The sequence below is a fragment of the Triplophysa rosa genome, linkage group LG15 (genome assembly GCF_024868665.1).
Source record: "Triplophysa rosa linkage group LG15, Trosa_1v2, whole genome shotgun sequence".
NCBI lineage: Eukaryota > Metazoa > Chordata > Actinopteri > Cypriniformes > Nemacheilidae > Triplophysa > Triplophysa rosa.
In genome coordinates, this window is record NC_079904.1 from 6,739,412 (window position 1) to 6,751,550 (window position 12,139).

Genomic DNA, 12,139 nt, shown 5'->3' on the forward strand with positions numbered 1-12,139 from the left:
AAGCAGGTATTAAAGATGCTATCAAAGAGAAACTGTATACTTCTTCCATTAACTGCATAATTTTTTCAAGCAATAAACTTTTACATGTCTCTTTGACCTTTTACAGTACAACGCTCCAAAGACTCTGCAACATTATGCTTCCATCTTCACCACTGAAATGAATGTCAACTGCTTGGGTAAAAGATCAGGGAGCACCAATCAAGAATTGATTGACCCATCACCCGCTCAGTACTGAGGCTAGCTCTCTTTGGGTAATAGAGGACGGCATGTTTTTGGATGAATTTACAGCATGGTGCCATATGCCACGGTGCCATAGCCAGTGCCAATGAATCACACAAATATAGAAAGCTTTCATGTGTCCTCACTCCACCTCTGATGAATGAGCCCATTCGGATTCTAATGCGTACCGCTAAAATGTCACAGTACGTTATCTTTGGAAAAATTCTTGAACAAATAAACCCTCATGTTTGGTTGAGGACAATCTTAGAAAAAATAACAGACCAAACCGTAATCTAGTTTTGGATTGAAAAGCAAAACATTGGAGAGTAGTCTTAAAATAGGTTAGTAAAACCTCTGGACTGCTTATTGTTAATTTACTTTTGTTACTTCCACGCTGTTCCAGACTGCTGAAAGGAAACCTTTTCATTTTCTTCTCTCTGCACATCTTTTATATTCTCGTATTTTAACTGTGCAAACATAATCCCATTTGGTGTGCTGTGTATAAATGGCCCCATTGGCAGTCATTGCATTGTAGGCTCGCTAAACCTGAATGATCCGAAGAGCTGCAGTTACTTCAACCAAATTCTGAGCCACTCACATCTATCAAAACATATCAACAGATGAGGATATGATAAACCCAATGCATCTTTTAGAAACATAGTTTTGGAAGTATGCAAACATGTATCTCTTAGATGTTCAAACTGAAAGGCTACAAGATGGGAGTGTTAAAACATTAAAACAAGTTTAATGGTGATACGATGTTGCTTATGGAACTATAGATTCATCCATTTAACAGACACTTTTATCCAGGGCAACTTACAAATGAGGAAGCATTTAACATCCTAACTCGTACTATTAGTCTGGTTGACGTTAGCCTATAATGGAAACCGTATGTGGAGATTTTATTACAAAGAGAATAAGTAGCTCAAAAACTTTAATGCATGCTTGTTTAGAATTGCGGTGTGTGCGTAAGTGCAACCAAGTCTCACAGCAGCTCGTGGCATAGACACGAAATTTGGAATCTATTCATTTGTGTTCATGGACACGAACATCCCCATTTTTTCGTGTCAGTGAGCACGACCTTTTTTAATGTCAGCACAACTTTCTTTTCGTGTCACTCAGCACGACTTTCAATACACAGACTGCGTGTGTATTTACATTTATATATTTATAATCGGATATCAAAAGAAGTCGTAAATATTTTAGGATGTGGCTAACCAACACCTAACTTCACCCAAACAGTAAAATCACAGCCGCGAAGGCTAATTTTGCTAAAAACGCGAGTTTCACGAGGTGGCACAACAACGATAAATGGCTACTCTAACCCTGCCTCTAACCTAACGTCACAGGGGAAAAGTCAAAACATACGAATGAGATCGCAGGAAATAGGAATTCACACAAATGAGCCACCTTGTAAAATAGGTATGAATCCCCAACAGATTGCATTGATATATATTTATTAGGGATGCACCGATATGTAAATTTTGGCCGATAACGAAAACCGGTCATTCTTGAACATTGGAAGGCGATAACCGATATATTGGCCGATATACAGTACCTAAATATTAATTAACATTTTCTGAGACTGAAAATTATTTTTTCCCCTGAAAATCATGTATCAAGCCTACTTTACACTAATTAAAGGTTCTTTAACTCTTAAAATTTTCTGGTATAATGTTTGTGTCATGGTTCTGCCCCATCTTGTCTTGCTTTTCTTGATCTTGTGGCAGAGCCATGGCAGAACCTCTTGTTTCATGTGGTGAGAGGCGTTTTGGCCCTTTTGGCTTGCCATACTCTCTCCAGGTCTTGTCATTGTTCCTGCCCTCTTGTTTCCTCGTTAGTGCTCGTTATTAGTTCATGCCCCGCACCTGTCCCCTCTTGATTTGGTCCCTTATTTAATGCCCCTTTGTTCTCTGTCCTGTGCTGGTTCATTGTGTACTGTCACTTGTTTTATGTGGGTGAGTCCTTGTCTAGTCTAGTCTAGTCTAGTCTAGTCTAGTCTAGTCTAGTCTAGTCTAGTCTTTTTGTAATATATGGTGACTGTTATTTTAATTCTTGTTAGGTGTAGTTAGTCCTTTTTCCTGTTCTCATGTCCTATTATACCTTTGTTCTTGTTTTACTCCCTCGTGGGTTTTTGTTTTGTCTTTTTGTCATTTATTATTAAAGTCCTTGTTAACCCCTTACCCGCTATCTGCGTTTGGGTCCTCTGTCCTTGTGTCTCCCCCCACAACCGTTCATGACAGTTTGTTTCATAAACAAATTAAAGATGTTCTTCTAGAGCAACCCAGAAAGGTGTTCTCAATAGCCACAAGTCTAACAGGTCTCAAGACAGAAAGCATTCAGACAGCAGTTGGCTTCAAACAATATGCTTTTGTTCCTATAATTTACACATTCATAAAGATCTACATTCTGTACCTACATCAACAATGTTTTTCTAATAACAGTAAATGATCACGACAGAAAGACAGTACTGTACTGGATTTTAACTGTGAGCAGCGTGCAGCTGAAGTGGTTCAACCAGAGGAAATGATTCATAATTTATCGGCTATAATATATCGGCCTAAATTTTATTATCGATATGGCCGATAATTTATTATGCATCCCTAATATTTATACATATGAAAGATATCACGTATTAAAACACATTCGATTGAAAGTTGTGCTGGGTGACACGAAAAAAGGGGGAAATTCGTGTCAGTAAACACAAATTAATAGATTACAGTTTGTGACGATGTCACAAATTCCTGTGAGACTGTGTTGGTATGTGTGTGTGCTCATCCTCAGTCTCAGGCTACCATTTTGTTTTCTCTGCTCAGAACACGCAGCCACTTCCTCCACTGCAGCACTGCACAGTTACCACATAAAACCGTTCTTCTTTAAAACGCTTAAATGCTATATTAATAATTGCTGATCTTTCTCTTATTCTCTCTCTCTCTCATGCTTCGCTAAGCGCTAACTTCACCATATAATATATCCTCTGAAATAGAATGAACTTATCATGCCTGACCCCTAAATCTCTGTGTCAGGGGCAACAGACGTGTTTTACGAGATTACCTTTGAAATCGGGTTACGGTATTTCCCCTCTACAGTGTTGTGTATGTTGAAACACATTGACTCTCGTACGTCGATTTATTGAGCTTGACATTTGTTAAAAACAGAGCGCCAAGAGGCATTTTCTTACAAGTAAGGAGACAATTGTGCAAAATCTGGATTTTAGCCATATGTTTGTATTTTGATATCCATTTGTTTGTATTTGATGGACAGCTGTCACAGGTATCAAACTGTTAACACCACAGCAACATATGTATCGCAACAAAGATGAAAGACTTCAAAAGAAAAAGAGCTTAACGTAAACCTACAGAGTGTAGGGGAGTAATTTAACAAAAGTAGCTAAATTACTTTTTTGTAGCATTAGAGAATAGTTGTTTTTTTAGTTGTTGTGGTCAGAGCACATTTATCAGGGTGCAATTTTTAAGTTCTACTAATCTTTTAAAGATGAAAGGAGTAGTTTGCAGAAACATTACAATTCTTATAATTTACTCAAAGACATTCCCAAACAAATATTACGTTTTATTTATTTTTCTCAATTAATGAAAAAAATAGTCAAAAATACTTTTAAAAATACGCCCTCATACCATCCCAGATGTGTAGGCCAATGCTTTTTTAGTCAAACACAAACTACTTTTGTAATTTAAAAAAAAAAAGTGAACTATTACTGTAATGCTGTAGTTCACCATAATTCATTTAATATTCTTTTACAAAAACTGTTGACTCTAATTTAACCATATTTAAATTCAAAATAGCAAACCCAAATATCTTCCTACCCTTCCTAATTCTCATTAATATTAATCCAGTTAATTACTAAGTTCATTCATGTAAAGTTATTAGATAAAAACTCTTACAAAAATAACCAGCAAGTAAGTCACACAACAACATTATACACACATCAACACTTTTATGTTTAGTTGGACAGATGTAAAATATGAACTGCAGCAGGTGATGCATTATTTAAGGTATCTTAGGTCCCTCAGATCATTAGTGCGAACATTTGTATCCAGTCTGGCCTGTGATTGAAAGCTGTTGAGTAATGGATGTAGCTGGCCACCTGTAAACTACAGCAATGGCTTATTATTCAAAAGGCACTACAGCCAGATGAGGACAGGCGCGAGCAACGCCACCCCCTCCTCTTACTAGCTGTGATGAATAACATCAGCTCTCCTCCTCCCGAGTGGAGGATTTCATGGAAGGATTCCAGTGCTCTTTTAACATCTCATTTAACCTCTTACCGTCCGCACTCCATATATAGAACATGTATGTAATGTACACAAATCGACATATGTGCAGATTTGTGAAAACTGGTGTTGCCAGGTTTGTGGTTTTTACAAGATTGTGGGCTATTTATACTGATAACTACAATAGTGTGATTTTCAAAAAGAAATATAGTGACTGTAAAATAAGTATTTTATGTTTAGGTGTTTTGGTATTTGAGCTAGTACCATTGGGCCAGTTTGGTTATGTAAATCTGGCAACCCTGGTGAAAACCCTGTGGAAAATTTGTTTGATAAAGAACAGATCTCTATTGGATCACAATCTAGTTTAGATTTGATTAAACTGGATTATGTATTCTCTAAAATTATTTTATCATGATACATTGTTATCAATACATTTTTATTCTTATCAATAGTGAATGCCAAAAAAAAATGTTTTAGCAGACTTCAGCAGGTAAACATGACATGACATCTTTTTTGGGTGACAACAATAACTATAAACTACTATAACTAACTATAATTACTAACTCAATAATGATACAAAAGAATGTATTACAACGTGTCAACACCGAACACGGCGCGATGCGACACGAAAAAAGACAATAGAACGTATTAGAACCCATTATAATATAAAATTTTGTTCACGCTGGATGTGGCGCGGTGTCACACAACAATCCGATTAGAACAAGCCGTGTATTGTGTTACTTTCAAAGACTTTTTCCGAGATGATGAACTATAAAATGCCATAGACAGCCAAATATTTGACAGCCTTCCAAAATCCATTTGGATTAAAAAGCACCCATCCTATATGCTCATGTTGCTGCGCCACAAACTAGAATGAACACATCAAACTGATGAACCTCTTCAATTGTATACCCCCCTTTACATTAAACTGAAGGGTCTTCAGATTTAGTGAGGATCCAACAGCCAAAGCAATTGATCTGACAGGACCCATTTGTGTTCAGCTCTGCCCATAACAGCAGGTGGTTCTGGTGCAGAGAGCCCTTCCTCCTCACTGCCCGTAAACCTCGCAGCCAGTCTCTTTCTCATGGGGAAGCCCCGGGATGGATTTATTAACAGCATGGCCATTAAAGACGTTGTGTTCCTGCCCAACAGCCCATTCCACCTGCCTGCACATCTGGATCCAAGGATAATGGAGAGAGGTGAGAGGCTTGCCAGGATTCAGCCCCTATTTGGGGAAGAAGGGTTTATGGGAAGTATTTGGAGGGGTTGGTAGTGCTGTCTGTTTGAATTATTGAGTGTAACCTTCATGTTTTTTTATTGCAGCTTCATAGGGCTGTGATGATAACAAAAACGGCAGAGAAATGAGGGTGGGTGCAGCCATCATTTTTTATTTTCAAGAGACGCGTCCTCGCCCCCTAAAAAGACAGCAGATCAAACATGCTCGGATGGTTGTTTTTAACAGCCACTATGATATTGTGTCACTATTATGTTATTTGTTTGCCAGTCCTCTTTTGATTGGCATCTTAACATTACATTTACATAATAGTCCATTTTAGCACCAGACACTGCAGCAAAGTCAGATTGCATCGCATGCGAATTGAGTGTCATCAAACAAAATCACATTTGCACCCAAACTACACCGATGGTCTCACCGATGTGTTTGTGTAAGATGACATTTGTTTTGTTGGTCAGACAGAAGGGGGGTGGAGAGAGATAACAAAGTATGTCAAAAAGAAAAAAACGCAATGATAATATCAATTGATATACATTTTTAGAGGCACGATAAAAAACAGACATTAAAAAGCAATTAACAAGCTCACAATCAAGAAAAACTTTAAATAAACACATGATTAATAGATTTATTGACTTACTAATGATTTCTTAAAAGTAGATTTTGCTAAAAGAAAATTTCAGCTACACTGACATTATTATACCAAAATTTAACTCAAAACTTGATCGTGATTGCAATTTTCAAGAACAGACAGGCAAAGAAAAACATGTGAGCTCTGATACTTCAACTACAGTTCATTCATCTTTCACCGTAATATTGAATTACCAGGCAAATGTGTGCATTGTTATCAAACCGCCGTTTGACATCAGCAATCTCAAACATCGGTCAACAGTCAATAATACTCGGAAAGAAATATGCAAACATGTATCAAAGGCTCTTGTAAAACTGGAGTGTCTGTGTAGCATTTACTATAGCATGCTACTTAATACTGAAATATGAGTCCACTTTAATGGAATCGGACATTACATCTTTACCTGTACTGTAATCTGAGTAAGGATGAATCATCTGATGAGCTCATCTATTCACGCCGTATATGCACCACACGATGGAAAACTTTCATAAATGAAATCTCAGATCTGTGAAAGAACCTTGGGTCTAAAATAGCTTCAAACTGCAGCAATGAACAGATGCCGTGAGGTTTGTCCAAATTGCTCGCAATAACAGAATGGGTAAGTACGCACGTCTATAAAATAAAATCTGATAGGGTACAAAATGTTAAGATGCCTCCATAGACAACGTACCTTCACTTTGATGTTGCTGAATAGCCAGCTAACTCACTCATTGAGGAAGGGATTAGAGGTAGTGGTATGAAGGTATTTTTGGTGCAAAACTACTGAGCACCTGTGAGAATGGAATTTGTAGTTGTAGAGGTCGGCCACACATGTGTATCAGTAAATTTGTAGTAAAAATTCGAAGTTACAAACTTGTAGATTTTTTTTCTCTCCCGCAAACACGACACAACAGTTACACCTTCTTGAATCCTTCAGTGCAAGTGCACAAATCCAGTTCTACAAATCACAAACTGAGATACTCGTGCACTCACATTTTTTGCTACAAATGCTGCAGTAAATATGGTGCAAAACACATTCACACACCTGCACCAAAAGACGTGCGTTCACAGACGAGTTTTGCACATCCGCAAACAGTATGTGAATTCATGCAATGAGAGTTGAATGCTTGTCAAATATTTTCTCACAAATTAAAGGTTTTATTCTTGCACATTGTTTTAGCACAAACACAAGAGCATAACTACAACTGCTTGAATCTGCTGCTGCGAGTCTCTGACACAAGTTCGCACACACTCTCATTTTGCACCACATATCTGTGTGATATATGGTGCAAAAGTGATTTGTGCATTTGCAGCCAAACGAGCTAGTTTTGGCGGCCAGCAGGTGGCGCCCTAACGCGCAAGTGAAAAAAACTGCGAGAATCATCCTGAGCTGCTTTATTTTCCTGAAATCACTAATCGTAATAGAGTACAAGTGCCGAACCTAGACATCTGGGGGCCCTAAGCAAACCTTTTTGAAGGGCCCTTGTCATAATAGTTCAAACTAGATATAAACATAGCTGTAGACTATAAGAAATAAAACATATAAATCAATTAACACACTTAAACGAATAAAGACTGAAAGAAAAAAAACATTAAACAGACAGTAAGAACAATTAATTCTAAAATAAAGTTCACATTTTGTTTGACATGTAAATTATTATTTTCCTTAATTAACACGTGGCTTGGAACCATCTAGCTGTAAAAAAAACTATAACGTTATGTGGTGTGGCATAACTATAAGTGGTGTGTTTTTCTAACCAAATGAGTGATTAACAAAAATAAAGCATGATAAATATAGTTTACTTAATAAAGCCAAGTATACGAAAACACATCAATAATTCTCTAAATTTTTTTACATATTATCATAGGCAAACCAAATGCAGTGGATTGCAGTGGTGTGCATTATAGCGGAAACTCACATGAACAATGTAGTTGTTTTAGTCCTGTAAATCATTCCCTCTAAATGTTATTGAGCTGTAAATATATATCTTTTGAAGGAACCCATATAGTAGATGGGTATAATATACACAGCAAAACACATGGCAATATTTACTTATGACTTCACAGTTTGCTGTAATAAATATAAAAAATCAAAAGGTGTGCATTATAGCTGACACCCACATGAACACTGTAGAGCTGGTTTTGTGGTCTAAGTTATCCCCTTTAAATGCTACGGAAGTTAGAAACGTGTATTAATGTGTATGTAACATTGGAGACGGTCCCTAAATTCACGAATATCAAATGTCCAACCTCAAGCAACGAACTTAAGTGTGTCCATACTTAATTTGTAAATACGTTCTTGCATAATTTGGCAAAAACTAAACAAGAGTTTAAAATACTATGAAAACACATGCCTCTTGTTCTTTTACTTTGCGTTGTTGGCGTTTACCTTTTTTTCGCTCCAGACGGATGGCGCCGTTTAAAACCATGGCAAGGGACATCAGCAGCACATCACGCGCATGTCATTCCCTGCCCCGCACTGATGTCCAAGAATGTCACAGTCATTAAATAAATTAAGTACTAAAAGGAAATTTCCAAATAATGCCTCTAAAGTTGGATCCACAAATTATAAAAATAGCGTCTTAATTGTTTACAATAGTGTTTTTGATTCGGTACTCAAGGGGCCCCCTGGTGGTTTAGAGGCCCTACGCAACCTGCGTAGTCTGCGTATAGGCAGGATCGGCTCTGAGTACATTGGTTTAGTTTAAATAAATATGCTGGTCCGCTACATGACAATCCCTTACGAAAACTAATCATGGTTTTACTACAGCAACCATATTTTTGTTGTTGTTTTAACTGTAAGAAAAACGTGTGTTTTGTTTGTTTAACTGTAGGCCTGTAATTTTCATAAGGGATTGTCAACGTAGCTGACCAGCACACTTATTTAAACTAAACCAATGTACTCTATTACGATTAGTGATTTCAGGAAAATAAAGCAGCTCAGGATGATTCTCGCGGAGTTTTTCACTTGCGCGTTAGGGCGCCACCTGCTGGCCGCCAAAACTAGCTCGTTTGGCTGCAAATGCACAAATCACTTTTGCACCATATATCACACAGATATGTGGTGCAAAATGAGAGTGTGTGCGAACTTGTGTCAGAGACTCGCAGCAGCAGATTCAAGCAGTTGTAGTTATGCTCTTGTGTTTGTGCTAGAACAATGTGCAAGAATAAAACCTTTAATTTGTGAGAAAATATTTGACAAGCATTCAACTCTCATTGCATGAATTCACATACTGTTTGCGGATGTGCAAAACTCGTCTGTGAACGCACGTCTTTTGGTGCAGGTGTGTGAATGTGTTTTGCACCATATTTACTGCAGCATTTGTAGCAAAAAATGTGAGTGCACGAGTATCTCAGTTTGTGATTTGTAGAACTGGATTTGTGCACTTGCACTGAAGGATTCAAGAAGGTGTAACTGTTGTGTTGTGTTTGCGGGAGAGAAAAAAATCTACAAGTTTGCAACTTCAAATTTTTACTACAAATTTACTGATACACATGTGTGGCCGACCTTTACAACTACAAGTTCCACTCTCACAGGTGCTCAGTAGTTTTGCACCAAAAATACCTTCATAGTAGTGTTTTAATCCATAGCAGGTGAACTTCAGACATGTGTGTGACCCATGACAGCACTCATGACAGTAGGAAGTGTCACTTTCATGCATATCTTCACATTGTCATAAATCACATTTCTTTTTGGGTACAGTTAGGTACCAAAACGTAACGCTTATGACTATACTGCAAGCATTTATAAACCAGATGTCAAAAGATAATATACATTATTAGGGATAGTTCACCCAAAAATAAGAATTCTCATTATTTATTCACCAATCTGTATACGACACTTATGTTTTAGAAATGTCTCAGTGGTTTTGTGTCCATATAAATGAAGTCAGTGAAGTCCAGTGTTGTATAGGCTACAAACGTTCTTTCAAAATATCTAAAGAACGAAAGAAAGTCGCAATGACACGAGGTTGAGTAAATGATGAAAAAACTTTCATTTTGAGGTGAATTATCCTTTAGTGTAATGTGCCAAGAATTATGTTACATCAGATAGCTCTTACTGTAGCTTATCTTTCTATTAAGTAACTTGAAGAATGTGTTTATTAAACAAAAGGATCTCTACGAATGTGTTAATTTTTTTCAAAATTATTGATGGTTCTCTTTCCTCCATCAAAAACCTCCAGCACATTCGATATTTGCAGATGGTGGAGGGGAAGCCCAAATGTGTGGGCAGGCTGAGATGTTTGGTATTCTGCAGTCATTATGCATCACACAATCCAATGCTTCAGGGTATCTTGTCTTTTCTCATCTCATGCCCTCCTCTGATGTTTCTGTTTCCTTCGCATTATCCTCCCGTTCCTCCTACTATGCATTTGCGCTTTCACCCAAAGATGTTTTAAAGTCTCATGACGCATTTGTCTAGATTTTCGATCTCTTGGTGTAGGACTGTGAAGGTCTGTCGCAGATATATCTGGCAGTCATTTTGCACGGGGCTGATGTTGTTGTTTGCATGCTACAGTTTTACGTCCTGATTTAGTGCCCTCACCAGAATAGCAGCTCTTCTTTATCCAGGGAATTGCTGACCAATTCTCGTTTTGCTTCTGCCTGTGATGTCTACAGCTATTTTGAGTTAATAGGGGATATGTAACTAGGAACATGAAATAAAGGACTAGGGTGATATGTGCAATTTATATTCATATACAGTAACAATTGCCAGCTTCAGGTAAATTCTTTCTGAGCTTTTTTAATGTTATTCATGCATCAAAATTCTTTATTTAAATGTATTTATTATCAATCACGATGTATGTGATTTATTAAGACTTTAAGATAACCGTAACAAAGCATAGTCTCAATGAAACAGTTTCCCAATAACGTATGAACTCGTTTGAGGGAGTTAAGTGAATTATTCCTGACTAAAATCCATTTGTAAAAACTGGAATTTGTTAAAAACCTAATATAATAAACCTTAATATAATAAACAAAACTGAACAATAATTGAATTACTGTTTCACAAATAGCCATTTATCATTTTCCCAAGCCACTGACATAACCAAACAAACCATATAAATCACTAGATCTTGCTGTTGAACATAAATATACTAACGTTCCACAAAACCTTGTAATAATAGATGTTAATTATATAGTCACGTCTATCGATAAATCAAGAAGAATCGACGTTTGAGACGATATCGTGAGTCACCACTTATTATGGGAACATCCCAGCCGCCCTGTGCTCTGCAGTCAAGCCACAATAAGCCGCATTAAGCCATCAGAATCAACAGTCGTGCCCAAAGCGTGCCAATCTGTCTCACACAACGAAACAGCGTTCAGTAGCTGAATACTGATTTTATTAAAGCTGTCATTGCGACTGTTCATATGTGCGTCAATAACCCAATGCGTACTTGCTATACTTCCATACAGATGGCCAAAACATTGCGCGCGCATCGTACAATTTCCATTTGTGATACGAAGCCTTAAAAATAGGTATAACATACGCAGATGCGAGAGTGGGGGGCACGTGACAGAAAAAAAGGCTCTTCTGCAGTACCCTGACATGCCCAAGTCACTCTGCACTATTGACTGGACGATTAGATAATATTTCGGGTTGTTACGGAAATCCAGATAATGTAGGGATTTTACCGCGGTAATGCCATTGTGTAATCATAAAGTGCGGACAGAATGTGCTTATCACGTGAGGATATGGTCAAGGTGGGGAAGAAGTCTCGGGGTTTATGAGGATTGCTGGACCTGCATCATATGCGAGCGAGGGTTTCTCCAGCATCCGCCCCCGCTCATCTCAGCCTCAGCCCCCGCCCATCGTCTGCCAACAGGAAGACACGCACTGAT

General features: G+C 37.7%; 1 protein-coding gene across 2 annotated transcripts in view; it reads right to left on the bottom strand.

Moving 5' to 3' along the window:
* snap25a (synaptosome associated protein 25a) overlaps positions 1 to 12,139 on the bottom strand; it is a 32,038-nt gene that overhangs the window by 18,863 nt on the left and 1,036 nt on the right. The gene's annotated exons all lie outside the window — the stretch shown is intronic.